Source organism: Nerophis lumbriciformis, linkage group LG27 (genome assembly GCF_033978685.3).
Source record: "Nerophis lumbriciformis linkage group LG27, RoL_Nlum_v2.1, whole genome shotgun sequence".
Lineage (NCBI taxonomy): Eukaryota > Metazoa > Chordata > Actinopteri > Syngnathiformes > Syngnathidae > Nerophis > Nerophis lumbriciformis.
In genome coordinates, this window is record NC_084574.2 from 8,660,001 (window position 1) to 8,685,528 (window position 25,528).

The 25,528-nt window shown below is 39.1% G+C and overlaps 1 protein-coding gene across 4 annotated transcripts in view; it reads right to left on the bottom strand.

Moving 5' to 3' along the window:
- The window catches only part of inpp4b (inositol polyphosphate-4-phosphatase type II B), a 621,310-nt gene that overhangs the window by 337,168 nt on the left and 258,614 nt on the right, over window positions 1–25,528 (bottom strand). The gene's annotated exons all lie outside the window — the stretch shown is intronic.

Genomic DNA, 25,528 nt, shown 5'->3' on the forward strand with positions numbered 1-25,528 from the left:
CAGCCAAATGGACTTTGCTGTTTTATTTTCAATGAAACAATAGAAAATAAGTACTCATATAGTAGTACAGTTGGCACAGTACAGTAAACTGACAGTTAATATTTAAACATTTAACATGTGACATTTCTAACTATTTTGAACAGAAATAGTTCATGCACATTCAGATGAATTCTTCAAAATTACAATAAAGAAAAATTTGTCTGGGGGCCGGGCTGTATATATATATATGTCTATTTATATATATATATATATATATATATATATATATATATATATTCCTCGCGCACTAATTGACTGAAAGAGCACACACTTGGCGTGATGATGTCATGTTATTGATGGAAAAATGCATTTTTAGACAATATGATTTGCCTGAGCGGCTAGGAGACCCCGAGAGTAACAAGCGGTTGCCTTGTTGCCTTCCCATTAAGAAAAATAAACACATTTTTAGTGTAAGGTTGCTGGTTTCAAGAAATGTAATGCCGAGTGCATATCATTATGTCAAGATAATGGCACTAGCATTTACTTCATTTAAGAATATTTTTCAACATATTGAGAAAAAAGTCTCTTTTTTTTTTTTTCTACCAAGAAAAGTGCACTTGTTATTAGTGAGAATATACTTATTTTAAGGTATTTTTGGGTCCATTAAGGTTAGCTAATTTTACTTGTTTTGGAAAGTCTTGACAAACCAAATTTTCTTCTTCTATAGGCAGATAATTTTGCTTAGTTCAAGTAAAATACCCCTCATTTTTGTAATTTTTTTTCTTGTTTTTGAACACTGACTTTTTGCAGTGTGAACTTGAAGTGCCATACCATTCCTAACCCATACGGTTCAGTATGATGTCGGTCCACCTTTTGCAGCTATTACAGCTTCAACTCTTCTGGGGAAGGCCGTCCACAAGGTCGCGGGGCGTGTTTGTAGGAATCGTCGACCATTCCTCCAAAAGTGCACCAGTCTCCGTTCTAGATCATCCCAAAGGGGTTCATAAATCAATCAATCAGTGTTTACTTATGTAGCGCCAAATCACAAGTGTCTCAAAGGGCTGCACAAGCCACAACGACATCCTCGGCTCAGATCCCACATCATCTTCATTACAGCACTTTAGTGCTTTTAAGAATCTGCTGCAAAATTGTCTCGAGCTCTGTTTCCATTACCCCGAGAAATGCGCAAAAACTCTTTATCTCGCAATAAGAAACTGCTGATGGAAACACCCAAGTTTCGAAAAAACGCTCAAATATCGCGAATGAGGTAGTTTTCACAGACGTTTCAAAAGTGAAACGTCTGAGAGACCCACATGCTCAGTCAATGTTGAGGGGGCCCTTGAATGCCAAAAATCCCTGATTGGTAGCCACTGCCATACGTGTGGACGTTGCCTCTGAGCGACCACCTGCTGCCTTCGTCTTCCATTGTAACCACAGCTCCAAAACCATGGAATTGCAAAACGTCCATCTTAATTCAAAGTGGAGTCTCGCTGATTTTGAGATTTTTTTGTTTCATCTGACCACAGAACTTTCCACCAGAAGGTCTTATCTTTGTCCATGTGATGTCTGATGAAACAAAAATGGAGCTGTTTGGCCACAATACCCAGCAATATGTTTGGAGGAGAAAAAGTGAGGCCTTTAATCCCAGGAACACCAAACCTACTGTCAAGCATGGTGGTGGTAGTATTATGCTCTGGGCCTGTTTTGCTGCCAATGGAACTGGTGCTTTAAATGAGACAATGAGAAAGGAGTATTACCTCCAAATTCTTCAGGACAACCTAAAATCATCAGCCCGGAGGTTGGGTCTTGGGCGCAGTTGGGTGTTCCAACAGGACAATGACCCCAAACACACGTCAAAAGTGGTAAAGGAATGGCTAAATCAGGCTAGAATTAAGGTTTTAGAGTGGCCTTCCCAAAGTACTGACTTAACCCTTGTGCGGTGATCGGGTCTGCGAGACCCGTTTTCATTTTTTATTAAAAGAAAAATGATACAATTAATTAATTTTTCAAACTGAGACTCACTGACTTTGGCTCATTTTCTGTGAAGAACATATATCAGAATACATATTTAATGACCACACACCATACACCCCCCCTACTAGAGATGTGCGGATAGGCAATTATTTCATCCGCAACCGCATCACAAAAGTCGTCATCCATCCGCCATCCACCCAACCAACATTTTATCAAAACCACACCCGCCCGCCATCCGCCAGTTGTTATATATCTAATATAGACGATGCAAGGCATTAGTGAGGTTAGAAAGCTTTTGCCTGTTAAAGAAAGGAGACTGATCCAATGCAGCAGAGACATTCAATGCGTGATAATATTATTTATCATTAACATAATATTATTGTCATTTCCATTAAGAAAGTGTTGACTATTGTTGCCAATGCCCTCAGATCAGGAGTGCGTTCCTCACACTTGTGTGCGCAGTTGCAGCAAGCAGAACGATGCTTTTAAGAAGTTAAAAAAATGTTTTAGAAAGACTAGGCCTATATTTTCGTTAGGTAAAAAAAAAATTCTGAATTTATTTCAATGAATATTAACTTGTTAACGTTATAATGCTCAAATAGGGACGAGGGCGGGGAGCACAGTGAAGCAGTGAACAATTTCGCGACAAAGATGAACCTAAAGGACCGATAAAATCTATACGTTTTTCGTATGTGGGTAACAACATTTAACTATGTATATATATTTCCGAATTGGTTCAATCGCAACCCGCCCGCATCTATTTAAAATCAATTTTTTTCGTCATGTCACCCGCCCGACCCGCGGATTATCCGCGGACTTCGCGGTTGTGTCCGCAAACCGCGCATCTCTACCCCCTACATATTTCTATTACATATAAGATGTCCGGGTCCACTTCTGTGTACCAACACACACACACACACACACACACACACACACACACACACACACACACACACACACACACACACACACACACACAGCAGGCCTAGACAGGAGGAGGACAGAGTGTAGGTACACAGAACATCAGAGGGTCAAATGTGCGAGAAAATGAGAGCAGACAGTGTTGACAAACAATGTTGCAAGCGCAGGTGCAGAAACACAAAAGAAGAATCCCTGTGGGATGCAGAAACTGGCAGAGAAATTTTCCGTGCAACGTTCATATTGTTGTTACTCAGCCAGCGTTTGTGGGTCTGATGGACTCGTTGCATTTTGTGGCTTTTAATGCCTCACAATCAAACACTTTTATGTTAAAATACTGAACAGATGTTTACATACAGCAATGTTAAAATTTGCTTACATGTCCCTTGGCAAGTTTCACTGCAATAAGGCGCTTTTGGTAGCCATCCACAGGTTTCTGGTTGAATTTTTGACCACTCCTCTTGACAAAATTGGTGCAGTTCAGCTAAATTTGCTGGTTTTCTGACATGGACTTGTTTCTTCAGCATTGTCCACACGTTTAACCCTTGTATAATGTTCATATTGTTGTTACTCAGCCAGCGTTTGTGGGTCTGATGGACCCGTTACATTTTGTGGCTTTTAATGCCTCACAATCAAACACTTTTATGTTAAAATACTGAACAGGTGTTTACATACAGCAATGTTAATATTTGGTTACATGTACCTTGGCAAGTTTCACTGCAATAAGGCGCTTTTGGTAGCCATCCACAAGCTTCTGCTTGAAATTTTGACCACTCCTCTTGACACAATTGGTGCAGTTCAGCTAAATTTGCTGGTTTTCTGACATGGACTTGTTTCTTCAGCATTGCCCACATGTTTAACCCTTGTATAATGTTCATATTGTTGTTACTCAGCCAGCGTCTGTGGGTCTGATGGACCTGTTGCATTTTGTGGCTTTTAATGCCTCACAATCAAACACTTTTATGTTAAAATACTGAACAGGTGTTTACATACAGCAATGTTAATATTTGGGTACATGTCCCTTGGCAAGTTTCACTGCAATAAGGCGCATTTTGGTAGCCATCCACAGGTTTCTGGTTGAATTTTTGACCACTCCTCTTGACAAAATTGGTGCAGTTCAGCTAAATTTGCTGGTTTTCTGACATGGACTTGTTTCTTCAGCATTGTCCACACTTTTAACCTTTGTATAATGTTCATATTGTTGTTACTCAGCCAGCGTTTGTGGGTCCCGTTGCATTTTGTGGCTTTTAATGCATCACAATCAAACACTTTTATGTTAAAATACTGAACAGTATCTCGTGGTGCCCAAGACCAGACTTAAAACCAGGGGAGACAGGGCCTTCTCTGTGGTCGGCCCTAAGCTCTGGAACACTCTGCCCCTCCATGTTCGAACTGCTCCCACAGTGGAGTGTTTTAAGTCTCATCTTAAGACCCACTTTTATTCTTTGGCTTTTAACACTACGTGAGTTGTGTGGTCCTCTGTTGTCCTCTGTGTTTTTAAAATGTTGATTTCTATTTACTAGTTTAATTGGTTTTACCCTTTAAAATAGTTTTTAATCATATTTATTTTCTATATTGGTTTTATATGTATTTATTTTTTGTTTTTATTCAGTCATTGGTGGAGCTAAAGATAATATTTGAATATTGTTTTTAATATTGTTGTGCAGCACTTTGGAAACATTTAGTTGTTTAAATGTGCTATATAAATAAAGTGGATTGGATTGGATATATGGCTGATGTAGCTTGACAAAATCCTGTCAGAAGTGCTAATAACGAATATTCCAGGAGCTTTTATTGTTGTTTACACTCAAAGCGGCCTTTTTTGAAAGCCAACTCAGGGCACTTCCCCAGTAAGAAACCCAACCTCGCGGGGTGTTTCAGTTACTTCGACTAGGAACTCAGAAATTCCGAATGGAACGCAGCAATGAATGTTAGAATGTACCCTCACTTGACCTTTGAGGCTCATATAAAACAACTGTGCAACACCTCCTCCTACCACCTCAGGAACGTTGCTAAACTCCGCCCCTCACTCACTCTCTCTGATGCCGAGAGGCTCGTCCACGCCTTTGTCTCCTCCAGGCTTGTCGGGATCCCCAGCAAGAACATCCAGAAGCTGCAATACGTACAGAATAGTGCTGCTAGGATCCTGATGAGAGTGCGGAAATATGACCACATCACACCAACTCTCAAATCCCTTCACTGGCTTCCTGTTCCACTCAGGATTGAATTCAAAGTTTCCCTACTAACTCACCAGTGCCTCCATGGAAATGCCCCCCTCTACCTCGAAGAACTACTCACCCCCAAATCCTCCACACCGGACAGGCTAACCTCCTCCAACCTCCGAGGACAAAGCTACGAACAATGGGGGATCGGGCTTTCTGCTCCGCCGCTCCCAGTCTGTGGAACGCTCTCCCTGACCACCTGAGGGCACCACAGACTGTGGATGCTTTTAAAAAAGGCTTAAAGACCCTTCTTTTTAAAAAAGCCTTTTTTTTTTAGATATATGCATACTAGTTTTAGCTATTTTGCTGTTCTAGTTTCTATTCTTTTTTATTTTTTACCGCATTTTTCGGACTGTAAGTCGCAGTTTTTTCATAGTTTGGCCGGGGGTGCGACTTATACTCAGGAGCGACACATTACCGTAAAATATCCATCCATCCATCCATTTTCTACCGCTTATTCGCTTTGGGGTCGCGGGGGGCGCTGGAGCCTATCTCAGCTACAATCGGGCGGAAGGCGGGGTACACCCTGGACAAGTCGCCACCTCATCGCAGGGCCAACACAGATAGACAGACAACATTCACACTCACATCCACACACTAGGGCCAATTTAGTGTTGCCAATCAACTTATCCCCAGGTGCATGTCTTTGGAAGTGGGAGGAAGCCGGAGTACCCGGAGGGAACCCACGCAGTCACGGGGAGAACATGCAAACTCCACACAGAAAGATCCCGAGCCCGGGATTGAACCCAAGACTACTCAGGACCTTCGTATTGTGAGGCAGATGCACTAACCCCTCTGCCACCGTGAAGCCCCCGTAAAATATCAAATGATATAATTTAGCTCATTCACGTAAGAGACTAGACCAGGGGTCGGCAACCCAAAATGTTGAAAGAGCCATATTGGACCAAAAATACAAAAACAAATCTGTCTGGAGCCGCAAAAAATTAAAAGCCATATTACATACAGATAGTGTGTCATGAGATATAAATTGAATCAAGATGACTTAAAGGAAACTAAATGAGCTTAAATATAGCTACAAATGAGGCCTAATGATGCAATATGTACATATAGCTAGCCTAAATAGCATGTTAGCATCGATTAGCTTGCAGTCATGCAGTGACCAAAAATGCCCGATTAACACTCCACACAAGTCAATAACATCAACAAAACTCACCTTTGTGCATTCACGCACAACGTTAAAAGTTTGGTGGACAAAATGAGACAGAAAAAGAAGTGGCATAAAACACGTCCTAGAAAGTCGGAGAAATGTTCCATGTAAACAAACTACGGTGAGTTCAAGGACCGCCAAAATTAGTAGGACAAAACGGCGCTCGCCAAATACTCGAATCAGTGAAGCATGTTTAATATAAACAGTGTGATTTCTAACAATTAGGGAGGTTTGTGTCATGTTTGTCCTCCTACAGAAACCATATTAAAACAAAAAATATTTTTTTTTCCCCCTCATCTTTTTCCATTTTTCATACATTTTTGAAAAAGCTCCGGAGAGCCACTAGGACGGCGCTAAAGAGCCGCGGGTTGCCGACCCCTGGACTAGACGTATAAGATTTCATGGGATTTAGCGATTAGGAGTGATAGATTGTTTGGTAAACGTATAGCATGTTCTATATGTTATAGTTATTTGAATGACTCTTACCATAATATGTTACGTTAACATACCAGTTGGTTATTTATGCCTCATATAACGTACACTTATTCAGCCTGTTGTTCACTATTCTTTATTTATTTTGAATTGCCTTTTATCAAATACATTTCCCCAAAAAATGCGACTTATACTCCAGTGCGACTTACATATGTTTTTTTCCTTCTTTATTATGCATTTTCGGCCGGTGCGACTTATACTCCGGAGCGACTTATACTCCGAAAAATACGGTATATCTTTTTTTTTTTTTTTTTTTTTAAATGTATTTATTTTTTATTTTTTAATACACTGTAGCACTTTGAGGTTGTTTACTTAATGTAAAGTGCTTTTTACAAATAAAATCTATTATTATTATTATTAACCACTTCTATAGTTTTTAACTAGAGCGCCATCTACTGGATGGGATTGCAACAAACACTGGGATCCTCCGAGGCGCTTCAAACACCGCCTGCGCTCACATGTTGGATTAGCTCGCTTTCCTCACTCGGGAGGAGAGAATAATTCCGAGCGAACAACGGGCGCCTTATCACCCCGAGCAGGTACACAGGCGAACACAAAGGGACGTTTCCACACATTTGCACACATCCACTTGCGAGACGCTTCTAGCGAGGCCGCCTTCATTAGCGTGGGCATTGATGACCCGCGTGCCAAGAGGATGAAACTAAAAAAGCTGCAGAGAGATACTCGACAAGGTCCCACCGATGAGGACAATGAGGCGACTGAAGCAGCCTTTCATGCGTGGATGCGGGACGCAACACAAGAGGCATTACCTTGAGCCTGAAAAAACAGGAGCCGTAATGCTGTTGAAAGTACAATGGACCTCCGCCAAGGCCAAACACCACCCATGCGTAACACACATCTTCTGCACGGCATACATCTAAGGTTTGTATAATGTATTTATCCTGATCTTCACCACATTTAAACATCATGAGCCTTGGACAATTCATTTTGTGATTTTTTTTGGTGTTTATTTTCATTGAGAAATTGTAGAAAATCTCAATAAAATTGCTATGCTTAAAAAAAAAAATCCAGGTCTGCAACAAAATGATGGAAGTATTATGAGATGCAATCATTTATTATTATGATTATATTTTACATATTTTAAAAACAAATTGGATGGAATAAAAATTAAAACAAAACAAAATTTAACTAATAATTTATTTATTTATTTTAAATTTGAAATGTATTTATTTATTTCAGGCAATGACTTAAAAAAAAAAGTACAAGGTTGACAACACGTAATAATATAAATTAATATAATGCAAAAGGTAATGTACAGCAGTGTTTTTCAACCTTTTTTGAGCCAAGGCACAATTGTTGCGTTGAAAAAATGCGTAGGCACACCACCAGCAGAAATCATTAAAAACTAAACTCAGTCGACAGTAAAAAGTCGTTGTCGCAATTGTTGGATATGACTTTAAAGCATAACCAAGCATGCATCACTATAGCTCTTGTCTCAAAGTAGGTGTACTGTCACCACCTAACACATCACGCCCTGACTTATTTACAGTTTTTTGCTGTTTTTCTGTGTGTAGTGTTTTAGTACTTATCTTGCGCTCCTATTTTGGTGGCTTTTTCTCTTTTTTTGGTATTTTCCTGTAGCAGTTTCCTTTGAGCGATATTTCCCGCATCTACTTTGTTTTAGCAATGAAGAATATTTCAGTTGTTTTTATCCTTCTTTGTGGGGACATTGTTGATTGTCATGTCATGTTCGGATACACATTGTCTTTGCTCCACAGTAAGTCTTTGCTGTCGTCCAGCATTCTGTTTTTGTTGACTTTGTAGCCAGTTCAGTCTTAGTTTCCTTCTGTATAGCCTTCCCTAAGCTTAAATTACTTTTCTTAGGGGCACTCACCTTTTGTTTATTTTTGGTTTAGGCATTAGATAATTATCTACCGGCTACTTAGGGGAATTGCACTTTTTTTGGAATTTTGAAAATCGTTTACAATAATTATTTTATTTACTTTCTCTTTTGAATACATAAATCAAAGTTTGGAGATACATGTTTTTTGTTTGCGCCAGGCATATACAAGCGTGTTCAATAGATCAGTGTTTTTCAACCTTTTTTGAGCCTAGGCACCTTTTTTTACGTCGAAAAAATGCGGAGGCACACCACCAGCAGAAATCGTTAAAAAACTAAACTCAGTAGACAGTAAAAAGTCGTTGTCGCAATTGTTGGATATGACTTTAAAGCATAACCAAGCATGCATCAATATAGCTCTTGTCTCAAAGTAGGTGTACTGTCACCACCTGTCACATCACACACTGACTTATTTGGAGTTTTTTTTCTGTTTTCCTGTGTGTAGTGTTTTAGTACTTATCTTGCGCTCCTATTTTGGTGGCTTTTTCTCTTTTTTTGGTATTTTCCCGTAACTGTTTCATGTCTTCCTTTGAGCGATATTTCCCGCATCTACTTTGTTTTAGCAATGAAGAATATTTTATCCTTCTTTGTGGGGACATTGTTGATTGTCATGTCATGTTCGGATGTACATTGTCTTTGCTCCACAGTAAGTCTTTGCTGTCGTCCAGCATTCTCTTTTTGTTGACTTTGTAGCCAGTTCAGTCTTAGTTTTGTTCTGCATAGCCTTCCCTAAGCTTCAATGTCTTTTCTTAGGGGCACTAACCTTTTGTTTATTTTTGGTTTAGGCATTAGATCATTATCTACTGGCTACTTAGGGGAATTGCACTTTTTTTTAAATTTTGAAAATCGTTTACAATAATTTTTTTATTTACATTCTCTTTTGAATACATAAACAAATCAAAGTTTGGAGATACATGTTTTTTGTTTGCGCCAGGCATATACAAGCGTGTTCAATAGATCAGTGTTTTTCAACCTTTTTTGAGCCTAGGCACCTTTTTTTACGTCGAAAAAATGCGGAGGCACACCACCAGCAGAAATCGTTAAAAAACTAAACTCAGTAGATAGTAAAAAGTCGTTGTCGCAGTTGTTGGATATGACTTTAAACCATAACCAAGCATGCATCACTATAGCTCTTGTCTCAAAGTAGGTGTACTGTCACATCACACCCTGACTTATTTGGAGTTTTTTGCTGTTTTCCTGTGTGTAGTGTTTTAGTACTTATCTTGCGCTCCTATTTTGGTGGTTTTTTCTCTTTTTTTGGTATTTTCCCGTAACAGTTTCATGTCTTCCTTTGAGCGATATTTCCCGCATCTACTTTGTTTTAGCAATGAAGAATATTTTAGTTGTTTTTATCCTTCTTTGTGGGGACATTGTTGATTGTCATGTCATGTTCGGATGCACATTGTCTTTGCTCCACAGTAAGTCTTTGCTGTCGTCCAGCATTCTGTTTTTGTTGACTTTGTAGCCAGTTCAGTCTTAGTTTCCTTCTGCATAGCCTTCCCTAAGCTTCAACGTCTTTTCTTAGGGGCACTAACCTTTTGTTTATTTTTGATTAAAGCATTAGATACCTTTTTACCTGCACCCTGCCTCCCGCTGTTTCCGACATCTTCAAAGCAATTAGCTACCGGCTGCCACCTACTGATATGGAAGAGTATTTACACGGTTACACTGCCGAGCTCTAGACAGCACAGACACTCAGCAACAACACATCATTTGCAGACTATAATTACTGGTTTGCAAAAAATATATATATATTTTTTCCCAACTTTTTTTATTGGCATTTTCAAATAGACAGAAAAAAGTGCAAGTCGAAACAGTACAATTTTAAAGTCAGTAAATGATTCACACCCTTTCCCTTAAAACCCAAACCACCCACCCCACTCAGGTCCCACTAACGAGGGACAAAAGGCACAATTATGAAACAAGTAAGACGACAAAGACAGACACATTCTCACACACACACACACACACACACACATACGAGGCCAGAGACAGACAGATATATATATAAAAATAAAAAATAAAAAATAAAATATATATATATATATATAATAATAATAATAAAATACAATAAAAATTAATAATAATAATAATAATATATAATAAAATAAAAATAGAATAGCAAAAAATATTTTTAACCCAAATAGGTGAATTTAGATCATCTCCCACAGCACACCAGACTGTATCTCACGGCACACTAGTTATCCAGACCTGCACAAACATGTGGAAAAAAATAAAAAAATTCTTGGTCCATATTCTATTGGAAACTTCTGTGAAAAGTCATAAATAAATAGTATGTAAATACACCAGCAAACATTTGGCAAGCTCATGGTGGCTTAATTCTCGCTTTGAGGAATTTGTAAGCTGCACTTCCAGTTGCCTTCAGACTATTATTATCATTTTCACGCACACACACACACACACACACACACACACACACACACACACACACACACACACACACACACACACACACACATATTTGGTCTGAGACGTGCCGGTACATGCAAGTAACAGCCAGTCGACCCCCCCACCCCCCAGACAAGTGCAGACAAAAACAATCAGCTGATGTTTTCAATGTTGGCGCCAGACCAGCGACTTTGTCCTCACTTTCTTTCCTGGACTCCAATTTCTACCTTGATCTCACTTTCACTCGATGGAGACGGCTCGGAAGAGGAGGAAAGAAATGTCTGCAGACACCAATATGTCTCCTCAATTTGAACATCTACCTTTTCATTTCCCTACAACTTCCTACTGAGCGCGGAATAAAAATAGTGGCTTCACCTCTAATAGACGGCGTGCTCCGAATAAACACTGAGTGAGCTTTGATGAGTAAAATGCCACGCCTCCAATAGACGCTCCTCGTGGACAAAAAATAACGGGTGTATTTACGTTTACGTCTTTACCGCGACGCACACCGCCTTCTGAGCAGACGTGGCATCTGTAAAGCTGATGTTTACATTGGAGTTTCTTTCTTTCTTTCTTTTTTTTAAAAGAGTGACACAAAATGTGGAATTTCAACATTTACCCAACCAAATAAGGGGAAATTATTGCATTTCTTCCAATAATGGCCATCCATGCAAACAGATGGATGTATAACTAAACAACATGTAGTTGTCATGGTGACACACTCAACCCAAAGCCAGTGAAGTTGGCACGTTGTGTAAATGGTAGATAAAAACAAAATACAATGATTTGCAAATCCTATATTCAATTGAATAGACTGCAAAGACAAGATATTTCATGTTGGAACTGGAAAACTTTTGTTATTTTTGGCAAATATTAGCTCATTTGGAATTTGACGCCTGCAACATGTTTCAAAAAAGCTGGCACAAGTGGCAAAGAAGACTGAGAAAGTTGAGGAATGCTCATCAAACACTTACAAACCCCGTTTCCATATGAGTTGGGAAATTGTGTTGGATGTAAATATAAACGGAATACAATGATTTGCAAATCATTTTCAACCCATATTCAGTTGAATATGCTACAAAGACAACATATTTGATGTTCAAACTGATAAACATTTTTTTTTTTTGCAAATAATCATTACATTTAGAATTTGATGCCAGCAACACGTGACAAAGAAGTTGGGAAAGGTGGCAATAAATACTGATAAAGTTGAGGAATGCTCATCAAACACTTATTTGGAACATCCCACAGGTGAGCAGGCTAATTGGGAACAGGTGGGTGCCATGATTGGGTATAAAAGCAGCTTCCATGAAATGCTCAGTCATTCACAAACAAGGATGGGGCGAGGGTCACCACTTTGTCAACAAATGCGTGAGCAAATTGTCCAACAGTTTAAGAACAACATTTCTCAACCAGGAATTTAGGGATTTCACCATCTACACTCTGTAATATCATCAAAAGGTCAAAAAGCGGCATCAGTGTGTAAAGGATATCACCACATGGGCTCAGGAACACTTCAGAAAACCACTGTCAGTAACTACAGTTGGTCGCTACATCTGTAAGTGCAAGTTAAAACTCTACTATGCAAAGCCAAAGCCATTTATCAACAACACCCAGAAACGCCGCCGGCTTCGCTGTGCCAGAGCTCATCTAAGATGGACTGATGCAAAGCGGAAAAGTGTTCTGTGGTCTGACGAGTCCACATTTCAAATTGTTTTTGGAAACTGTGGACGTTCTTTCCTGCGGAACAAAGAGGAAAAGAACCATCCGGATTGGTATAGGCCAGGGGTCGGCAACCCGCGGCTCTAGAGCCGCATGCGGCTCTTTAGCGCCGCCCTAGTGGCTCTCTGGAGCTTTTTCAAAAATGTATGAAAAATAGAAAAAGATGAGGGGAAAAAAATCTATTTTTTGTTTTAATATGGTTTCTGTAGGAGGACAAACATGACACAAGCCTCCCTAATTGTTATAAATCACACTGTTTATATTAAACATGCTTCAGTGATTCGAGTATTTGGCGAGCGCCGTTTTGTCCTACTAATTTTGGCGGTCCTTGAACTCACCGTAGTTTGTTTACATGTATAACTTTCTCCGACTTTCTAGGACGTGTTTTTTCTCATTTTGTCCACCAAACTTTTAAGGTTGTGCATGAAAGGTGAGTTTTGTTGATGTTATTGACTTGTGTGGAGTGCTAATCAGACATATTTGGTCACTGCATGACTGCAAGCTAATCGATGCTAACATGCTATTTAGGCTAGCTATATGTACATATTGCATCATAATGCCGCGTTTGTAGGTATATTTGAGCTCATTTAGTTTCCTTTAAGTCCTTTTAATTCAATTTATATCTCATGACACACTATCTGTATGTAATATGGCTTTTAATTTTTTGCGGCTCCAGACAGATTTGTTTTTGGATTTTTGGTCCAATATGGCTCTTTCAACATTTTGGGTTGCCGACCCCTGGTATAGGCGCAAAGTTGAAAAGCCAGCATGTGTGATGGTATGGGGGTGTATTAGTGCCCAAGACATGGGTAACTTACACATCTGTGAAGGCACCATTAATGCTGAAAGGTACATACAGGTTTTGGAGCAACATATGTTGCCATCCAAGCAACGTTATCTTGGACGCAGCAAGACAATACCAAGCCACGTGTTACAACAGCGTGACTTCAAAGTAAAAGAGTGCAGGTACTAGACTGGCCTGCCTGTAGTCCAGACCTGTCTCTCATTGAAAAAGTGTGGCGCATTATGAAGCCTAAAATAGCACAACAAAGAACAACTCAAGCTGTACATCAAGCAAGAATGGGAAATAATTCCACCAGAAAAGCTTAAAAAATGTGTCTCCTCAGTTCCCAAACGTTTACTGAGTGTTGTTAAAAGGAAAGGCCATGTAACACAGTGGTAAAAATGCCCCTGTGACAACTTTTTTGCAATGTGTTGCTGCCATTAAATTCTAAGTTAATGATTATTTGCAAAATAAAATGACGTTTCTCAGTGTGAACATTAAGTATCTTGTCTTTGCAGTCTATTCAATTGAATATAAGTTGAAAAGGATTTGCAAATCATTGTATTCTGTTTTTATTTACCATTTACACAACGTGCCAACTTCACTGCTTTTGGGTTTATTACATATAAGTATATAAGTATTTATAGAATTTGCTCAATATTTTGTCGATGCACCTTGATGCCCTGTACCTCCCCTTCTTCTCTGTTTGACTTACAAATCAACAAATCACTTTTACAATATTCCGCGATCCAATAAAAAGCGAGCTGTGGGCTAAAAATGCCCCCAGTGCCACATTTTGGACACCCCTTCATTAAACCGAGTCATGCTATAATTGGAGGATTTTTATGTCCGAGTGTTGTCTCATCTAAGTAATAAAAAAAGTAATAAAGTAGTAGTAAAGTAATACAACTCATTTGTATTTATCTTTTTTGTCATCACATTCAATCATCAGTGGTTGGTTGATTGGTTGGAGTTTATTTCGAACATGTACTCAATTTCAGCATGTTTCATCACATATTTCACATATTTTCATTCCTCTTTGCAACATGTCTGAAAAGAAGTAAGAAAGCTCATTCAATCCGAGCCTTTTTCCTACACATTTGTTTACTTCCTGTTATCATTTTGTACACAATTTACATCAATTAATTAATCAATGATTAGAGTAATAACCAGTTAAGTCGGGTATGATGAGTGATTTTTCATCCAGTACATTTGCTTTATTTATTATATAAATATTCTTGCCATCTTATATTTTGTACATTTATATAACATTTCCAATTAATTGTATTATCTACAAAAAACTAAAATATAAACACAACACTTTTGTTTGTGCTCCCAGTTTTCATGAGTTGAACGTAAAGATCTAAAACTTTTACTATGTACACAAAATATCTATTACTCTCAAATATTGTTCACAAATTGATTTGATTGATTGAAATTTTTATTAGTAGATTGCACAGTATGGTAAATGGTAAATGGGTCGTACTTGTATAGCGCTTTTCTACCTTTTTAAGGAACTCAAAGCGCTTTGACACTATTTTCCACATTCACCCATTCACACACACACATTCACACACTGATGACGGTACAGTACATATTCCGTACAATTGACCACAAAATGGTAACACCCCAATAAGTTTTTCTGTCTAAAGCTGTGTTAGTGAGCATTTCTTCTTTGCCAAGATAATCCACAGCATGATTATTGCACAGGTGTGCCGTCGGCTGCCCACAATAAAAGGTCACTCTGAAATGTGCAGTTGTATCACACAACACAATGCCACAGATGTTGCAAGTTTTGGGGGAGCATGCTGGCATGCTGACTGCAGGAATGTCCACCAGAGCTGTTGCCCGTGGATTGAATGTTCATTTCTCAACGATAAGCCGTCTCCAAAAGCGTTAAAGAATTTGGCAGTACATCCAACCGGCCTCACAACCGCAGACCACGTGTAACCACACCGGCAGGTGCATCTCCATGATTGCCTGAGACCAGCCACCCAGACAGCTGCTGCAACAATTTGTTTGCATAACCAAAGAATTTCTGCACAAACTGTAAGAAACCATTTCAGGAAAGTTCATGCTCGTCGTCTTCATCGGGGTCTCGACCTGACTGCGATTCGTCATAGTAACCGACTTGAGTGGGTAAATAGTCACATTTGATGGTGTCTGGCACGTTGGAGAGGTGTTTGCTGATGACAACGTTTTGAAAGGAGTGGCCCATGGTGGGGGTGGGGTTATGGCATGGACAGGTGTATGGACAACGAACGCAAGTGCATTTTATTAATGGCATTTTAAATGCACAGAGATATCGTGACAAGATCCTGAGGCCCATTGTTGTGTCATTCACCCGAGACCATCACTTCATGTTGCAGCATGACAATGCACGGCCCCATGTTGCAAGGATCTCTACACAATTCCTGGAAGCTGAAAAGATCCTAGCTCTTGCATGGCCAGACATGTCACCCATTGAGCATGTTTGGGATGCTGTGGATTGGCGTGTACGACAGCGTGTTCCGGTTCCCGCCAATATCCTGCAACTTCGCACTGCCATTGAAGAGTGGACCAACATTCCACAGGCCATAATCATCAACCTGATCGACTCTATCCGAAGGCCTCGTGGCTAGAGTGTCCGCCCTGAGATCGGTAGGTTGTGAGTTCAAACCCCGGCCGAGTCATACCAAAGACTATAAAAATGGGACCCATTACCTCCCTGCTTGGCACTCAGCATCAAGGGTTGGAATTGGGGGTTAAATCACCAAAAACGATTCCCGGGCGCGGCCACTGCTGCTGCCCACTGCTCCCCTCACCTTTCAGGGGGTGAACAAGGGGATGGTCAAATGCAGAGGACAAATTTCACCACACCTAGTGTGTGTGTGACAATCATTGGTACTTTAACTTGTACTGTGTTGAGCCTTCTCCAAAAGCGTTTCAGAGAATTTGGCAGTACATCCAACCGGCAAATGTGTGAGGCAAATGGTGGTCACACCAGACACTGACCGCTTTTCTGACCCCCAATAAAGCAAAACTGCCCATTTCAGAGTGGCCTTTTATTGTGGGCAGCCTCAGGCACACCTGTGCAATAATCATGCCGTTTAATCAGCATCTTGATTAGGGATGTCCCGATCCAGGTTTTTGTACTTCCGATCCGATACCGATATTGTTTTTGTATTTCCGATCCGATACCGATACTGACCGATACTGGCCTATCCGAGCATGTATTAAAGTTTAAAGTTATTTAGCCTACTTAGTTGTCAGAATCATGTTGAAAAGGGTTTTAGTACTCTTGATAACAACTAGCCAGCTGAATTAGGGGAGTTTGAATAATACACAATGGTTGGTAACAAGAAACTGACCTGTTTATTCAAGGATAAACACAAAATAGACAAAATTATACATGACAAACAGAAATGGCATCATTGAAACTAGGGCTGGGCGATATGGCCTTTTTTTAATATTGCGATATTTTAAGGCCATATTGCGATACACGATATATATCTCGATATTTTGCCTTAGCCTTGAATGAAGACTTGATGCATATAATCACAGCAGTATGATGATTCTATGTGTTTTGATTGATTGATTGAGACTTTTATTAGTAGGTTGCACAGTGAAGTACATATTCCGTACAATTGACCACTAAATGGTAACACCCCAATAAGTTTTTCAACTTGTCTAAATCGGGGTCCACTTAAATTGATTCATGATACAGATATATACTATCAGATATATACTATCATCATAATACAGTCATCACACAAGATAATCACATTGAATTATTTACATTATTTATAATCCAGGGTGTGGAGGGGGGGCGCCGGATGTAAGTGTCAAAACGACAGCCAAAAGAGTTTGATATGAGAATAAATCTAAAGTTAAAATATAGGGTAGAAATGCACCCATTTGCAGGAAATGTAGTCTTGATTTTCAACATTTTCTTTCAAGGCTTGCATGTCTACATTAAAACATTCTTCTTCATACTGCATTAATATATGCTACTTTTAAACTTTCATGCAGAGAAGGAAATCAAAACTAAAAAAAATCACTAATTTTTTCATATGGTGTTGATGTGGAAATTTTTACCTCGGCATTTTGATGGTGTGGGCGTGTGGCACCGAATGGAGATAAGCGTCTCGACAGACGTCACAATATTTGAACAATGATGACGAAAACTGTTTTCTCTGTCGTATCCGTGTGTTGAAAATTGTTATGCGCTTATTTTTTTATTAGATTTTGTGCGTGGCATAGATTTGCTATGCAAAGAGGACGCTTAAACAGAGGGAGCGTTGCTCGCACGGCTGAGCTAGCATCACAGCTAACGTTAGCCATGCTGCTACCTCTCTGCTCGGGGAGGACGTATACGTATGTGACGTATGACGTGACAGTATGTGACGTATGACGTGACAGTATGTGACGTATGACGTGACAGTATGTGACGTGTGTAAGAAGGTGCGCTTGCTGTCTGTGAGAGGGAGACACAGGAAAGAGTGAGAAGAGCCTGTCGTGTAATGCCAGCAGCTAAAAGCAACTGCGTGAGAATCCACAGACCTGTGGATGTGTTGAAGGTGTGCTGGAAAATGCGGAACGGAAATTAGGGAGCAGCAGAAAAGTGAAATGTATTATTTAAATCGGTGCGTTGGAAAACACGGACCGGATTTTTTTTTTAAACTGGATCTGGATCGGCATTTTCCCATGCCTTGCCGATACGCAATTTTTGGCAAATATCGGCAGCCGATCCGATCCAAATATCGGATCGGGACATCCCTAATCTTGATATGCCACACCTGTGAGGTGGGATGGATTATTTTGGCAAAGAAGAAGTGCTCACAAACACAGATTTGTGAACAATATTTGAGAGAAATAGGTCTTTTGTGTATCTAGTAAAAGTTTCAACTCATGAAACATGGGAGCAAAAACCAAATACCTGCTGCTGGAAAGTATCGAAAAGATTTGGAATACATTACATATTGGTATAAGGACAACCCTAGTTCAATTCTATGCATACATACCTTGAGACCTCCAATTTCGGGAGGTGGGGGGTGGGGGCGGGGGGCGTGGTTTGGGGCAGGTGCGTGGTTTGGGGCGTGGTTAAGAGGGGAGGAGTATATTTACAACTAGAATTCACCAAGTCAAGTATTTCATATATATATATATATATATATATATATATATATATATATATATATATATATATATATCTCCCCGCGACCCCGAAGGTAATAAGCGGTAGAAAATAGATGGATGGATGGATGAATGGATGGAGATATATATATATATATATACATATATATATACATATATATATATATATATATATATATATATATATATATATATATATATATATAAGAAATAATTGACTTTCAGTGAATTCTAGCTATAAATATATACTTATTTTATGTATATATATATATATAAGAAATAATTGACTTTCAGTGAATTCTAGCAATAAATATATACTTATTTTATGTGTGTATATATATATATATATATATATATATATAAAATACTTGAATTTAAGTGTTCATGTATTTACACATATACACACACATAACACTCATCTACTCATTGTTGAGTTAAGGGTTGAATTGTCCATCCTTGTTCTATTCTCTGTCATGTTCTCTATCTTTCTAACCATGCTGAACACCCTCTCTGATGATGCATTGCTGTGTGGCACGCACAACATGTAGTCGTCATGGTGACACACTCAACCCAAAGCCAGTGAAGTTGGCACGTTGTGTAAATGGTAAATAAAAACAAAATACAATGATTTTCAACCTACATTCAATTGAATAGACTGCAAAGACAAGATATTTAATGTTGGAACTGGACAACTTTTGTTATTTTTTGCAAATATTAGCTCATTTGGAATTTGACGCCTGTAACATGTTTAAAAAAAGCTGGCACAAGTGGTGAAGAAGACTGAGAAAGTTGAGGAATGCTCATCAAACACTTACAAACCCCGTTTCCATATGAGTTGGGAAATTGGGTTGGATGTAAATAGAAACGGAATACAATGATTTGCAAATCATTTTCAACCCATATTCAGTTGAATATGCTACAAAGACAACATATTTGATGTTCAAACTGATAAACTTTTTTTTTTTCAAATAATCATTACATTTAGAATTTGATGCCAGCAACACGTGACAAAGAAGTTGGGAAAGGTGGCAATAAATACTGATAAAGTTGAGGAATGCTCATCAAACACTTATTTGGAACATCCCACAGGTGAGCAGGCTAATTGGGAACCTGTGGGTGCCATGATTGGGTATAAAAGCAGCTTCCATGAAATGCTCAGTCATTCACAAACAAGGATGGGGCGAGGGTCACCACTTTGTCAACAAATGCGTGAGCAAATTGTCCAAAAGTTTAAGAACAACATTTCTCAACCAGGAATTTAGGGATTTCACCATCTACACTCTGTAATATCATGAAAAGGTTCAGAGAATCTGGAGAAATCACTGCACGTAAGCGATGATATTACGGACCTTCGAACCCTCAGGCGGTACTGCATCAAAAAGCAAAATCAGTGTGTAAAGGTTATCACCACATGGACTCAGGAACACTTCAAAAAAACACTGTCAGTAACTATAGTTTGTCGCTACATCTGTAAGTAAAACTCTACTATGCAAAGCCAAAGCCATTTATCAACAACACCCAGAAACGCCGCCGGCTTCGCTGGGCCTGAGCTCATCTAAGATGGACTGATGCAAAGTGGAAAAGTGCTTTCATCAAATGCACTAGATGGCAGTATTGTCCTGTTTAAGAGTGTCACAACATTGCTGTTTAGGCAGACGAACTGCTTTACTGTAGACATTGTTTATATTGTGGGAAAGCGGACTCAGGTCCGCATGGAGCTGGAGGGGGCGTGGCCTCCAGCTCGGCCTGAATTTCGGTAGATTTTCGGGAGGAAATTTGTCCCGGGAGGTTTTCGGGAGAGGCGCTGAATTTCGGGAGTCTCCCGGAAAATCCGGGAGGGTTGGCAAGTATGATTCTATGAGGTTCTAATTTGTTAAGATATTATGATTAATTGTGTCAAATGCTTTTGTTGGAGCCATAAATACTGCAGCTGCACAGGCTTTACCATCTATTGCATTGGTAATTTCTTCTCTTATTTTGATTAATGCCGTGGATGATGTAATGGTAGCTCTGTGTTGTATTGATGTAAGTCACACTAGTTTCTATTGTTAACAATAGCTTTTGTTGCTGTAAAAGCAAAGTGAATCTGAAACAAGGAACAAATTAACGCCTTCCGGCTGTTTTTTTTTCTTTTCTTTTTTGGGTGAAGTGAACTTTCATCTTTCCCAGCGTCGGCGACATTATCGGAAGCGCGCTCCTAATTGCCGCAGATTTCCCCCCCCCTCGAATAATTCAGCGATAACTCTTATCTGGGCTTGGGAGTCGGACATATGTAAATGACCAGGAGGATACATGCGGCGCGTGAGATTAACGATGAAGTGGACTACAAGGAGCAACAACAACGTAGGAAAAGAAAAAAGAAAAAAAAATCAATGCGCTGCTTTATTAAGAGCGGAGATTAAGAACTAAATCAATAGTTTAATATGTGAGTGATATTAAAATGCCGGCCTAAGCAGCTACAGTGGAGCCGTAATGTCAATACTAAACACATTTTACGGCTTAATTAGCCAGCAAGTGTGCTGAAACGAGCAAATATTAACACAGGCGCTCCGTAATTATCACGACTTATGATCGCATCTTTGGAGTGAGCGTTCATTTAAGGTGAAAAACAACCTTTTATGCGCTGAGTCGGCACAATTTGAGGGTATTTTTCATCAGATCGTGACAACAAGGCTGCAAAAACGCTAATAATCAACAGGCTTGGGGAGAGAAACACTACTAATGTCCTTTCATACACTTATGCACATAAAATGTCAACAATATGAAAATAAATGATGGATTTTAATACTTTATATACAAACCCCGTTTCCATATTGTCATGACTTGGTCCTGGGGTTTAGTTTTTCTCGAAGGCAACGGAAAGTTGGCTCGGGCGAGACGGGAATGAAGATACATTTTTATTTAAACGCTATAAATACAAAACAAGGAAGTAAACAAAAGGCGCGCGCAATGGCGGAGAACAAACTATGAAACCAAACACTTGCACAAAGGCAAAAACTATGAACAACAAAAAACACTAACTGTGGCAATAATAAACAAAACTTACTTGGCATGGACAAAAAGGAGCAGTGTGAACGATGGACATGGAAAAACGAGTCAGAAATGTGTAGAGCATAAATGTGGGGATGTCACCAGAAAGACAAACTGAAAACACTGAACCTAAATACTACAGACATGATTAACGAAAACAGGTGCGTGACTCAAAACGTGAAACAGGTGCGTGGCGTGACAGGTGAAAACTAATGGGTTGCTATGGTGACGAACAAGAGTGCACAATGAGTCCAAACGTGGAACAGGTGAAACTAATGGGTAATCATGGAAACAAGACAATGGAGTGAAAAGCCAGAAACTAAAGAGTCCAATAACTAAACAAAACATGACTAAGACAAAACATGATTACACAGACATGACACATATGAGTTGGGAAATTGTGTTAGATGTAAATATAAACGGAATACAATGATTTGCAAATCATTTTCAACCCACATTCAGTTGAATATGCTACAAAGACAACATATTTGATGTTCAAACTGATAAACTTTTTTTTGTTGTTGCAAATAATCATTAACTTCAGAATTTGATGCCAGCAACACGTGACAAAGAAGTTGGGAAAGGTGGCAATAAATACTGATAAAGTTAAGGAATGCTCATCAAACACTTATTTGGAACATCCCACAGGTGTGCAGGCTAATTGGGAACAGGTGGGTGCCATGATTGGGTATAAAAACAGCTTCCCAAAAAATGCTCAGTCATTCACAAGAAAGGATGAGGCGAGGTACACCCCTTTGTCCACAACTGCGTGAGCAAATAGTCAAACAGTTTAAGAACAACGTTTCTCAAAATGCAATTGCAAGAAATTTAGGGATTTCAACATCTACGGTCCATAATATCATCAAAAGGTTCAGAGAATCTGGAGAAATCACTCCACATGGCCGGAAACCAACATTGAATGACCGTGACCTTCGATCCCTCAGACGGCACTGTATCAAAAACCGACATCAATCTCTAAAGGATATCACCACATGGGCTCAGGAACACTTCAGAAAACCACTGTCACTAAATACAGTTTGTTGCTACATCTGTAAGTGCAAGTTAAAGCTTTACTATGCAAAGTGAAAGCCATTTATCAACAACATCCAGAAACGCCGCCGGTTTCTCTGGGCCCGAGATCATCTAAGATGGACTCATGCAAAGTGGAAAAGTGTTCTGTGGTCTGACGAGTCCATATTTGAAATTGTTTTTGGAAATATTCGACATCGTGTCATCTGGACCAAAGGGGAAGCCAACCATCCAGACTGTTATCAACGCAAAGTTCAAAAGCCAGCATGTGTGATGGTATGGGCGTGCATTAGTGCCCAAGACATGGGTAACTTACACATCTGTGAAGGCACCATTAATGCTGAAAGGTACATACAGGTTTTGGAACAACATATCCTGCCATCTAAGCGCCGTCTTTTTCATGGACGCCCCTGCTTATTTCAGCAAGACAATGCCAAGCCACGTTCAGCACGTGTTACAACAGCCTGGCTGAAGCATTGAAAAAAAGACAGACTTTGGGCTAAAACGATAGCAGAAAACGTGGACTGTATGACCTTTTCAACCAAAAGGTGGAAAAATACTCACTGAAATTCACCGGACACACACACACACACACACACACACACACACACACACACACACACACACACTCCTTCCTGTAGCAAGAAGCCTAGAGCGGTGTACGATCATCTCCGCACCGAGTGGCACGCCGGCGTTTGCGGAGGAACACAACGCTCCTGCTCGCATGCTGAGACATTCTTCTGCTTGCCCGTGCTTGCCCTCCCTCCCCGCCCCTCAAAATGCAAGAAAAAGCTCAACAGCGCCGGGTAGAGCGAACACGTACACGGTAGACAAAAGAAATGTCGTAATGCCGATCCAGGCCATTTATGCAATCCGCAGCGTGCGCTCTGAAGAGAAAGAGGCAGCAGCAAACTCAAGGAACGGCCTTGAAATAGTGAACACAACATACAGGAGAATTTTGTTAGAAACATCTAACAACAATCTTTAAAAAAAACCTCATAGTTTCTTGTATTTTGTTTCCTGTCCAGGATGCATTTTATGTCGCACTATTTTTTTATTATCTAATACATTTGACCTGCACTTTGCCTGCCGTCTCTGCATCCTAGGCTCGCGACCAACACAACGCTACAGAGCGTCCATCACACAAAATAACTCGTTATACAAGAGGAGACATGGGGCAGCAAGAAAACAGAGAATAGTGATGAGTCTTTACCAATAGGTGTCATCTGTATGGCATCGGGCGGTTTAGCTCGGTTGGTAGAGCGGCCGTGTCGGCAACTTGAGGGTTCCAGGTTCGATCCCCCTGCTTCCGCCATCCTAGTCACTGCCTTTGTGTCCTTGGGCAAGACACTTGACCCACCACACTCCCAGTGCCACCCACACTGGTTTAAATGTAACTTAGATTTTGGGTTTCACTATGTAAAAGCGCTTTGAGTCACAGGAGAAAAGCGCTATATAAATATAATTCACTGCCAGGAACCCTGGCTGAGCAGGTACTAGGAATAGTAACCCCTAGCACAGGGCTGTTCAAAGTGTTCTGTATTAATAAATAAACTGACAATATAATTTGTCGATAGCTTATCAAATAATAAAGAATAAACATTTCCTTGTAATTAGTATGACATAAATGTTTAATAAAAATGGCTCTAAAGCTAACTTTTTTTTTTTTATTATTACCCCAAATGGCAAACAAAGAAACTGTGATGGAAATAATGCATATGACAAACATGGCTGCCACTATTTTTTTAAATGGCACAAATATTAAAATGACATAAATATATAATAAAAATGGCTCTAAAGCTAACTTTTTTATTTTATTTGTATTTTTTTTATTTTTTTCACCCCAAACGGCAAACAAAGAAACGATGATGGAAAGAATACATATAATAAACATGGCTGTCACTACTTTTTAAAATGGCACAAATATTAAAATGACATAAATATATAATAAAAATGTACGGAGCCCCTAAAGGGACATGGGGGAATTTTTTTTTAAATAATTTATTTATTTATTTATTTTTAGACATGTATCTCGTGCGCACGATATACATGTCTAAAAAAAAAAAAAAAAAAAATTTTTTTTTTAATTAATTTATTTTTTTAACAACTTTATAAAAAGTTTTTCCTCATGCGCACAAGATACATGTCTAAAAAAAATAAAATTAAAAATACAAATTATAAAAAAAAATATTTCCCCCTTTAGGGGCTCCGTAAAAATGGCTCTAAAGCTAACTTTTTTAAATTTATTTATTTATTTTTACCCCAAATGGCAAACAAAGAAACGGCGATGAAAAGAATACATATGACAAACATGGCTGCCAATACTTTTTAAAATGGCATTATCATTAAAATGACATAAATATTTAATAAAAATGGCTATAAAGCTAACTTTTTTTTTTTTATTATTATTTTTTATTTACCAAAAAATGGCAACAAAGAAACGGTGATGGTAAGAATGCATATGACAGACATGGCTGCCACAACTTTTCAAAATGGCACAATTATTAAAATGACATAAATATATCATGAAAATGGCTATAAGCTAACTTTTCTATTTTTATTTATTTTTTATTTTTTTACCAAAAAATGGCAAACAAAGAAACGGTGATGGAAAGAATACATATGACAAACATGGCTGCCACTACTTTTTAAAATGGCACAAATATTAAAATGACATACATATATAATAAAAATGGCTCTAAAGCTAAGTTTTTTATTTCATTTTATTTTTATTTTTTTTACCCCAAATGGCAAACAAAGAAACGGTGATGGAAAGAATACATATGACAAACATGGCTGCCACT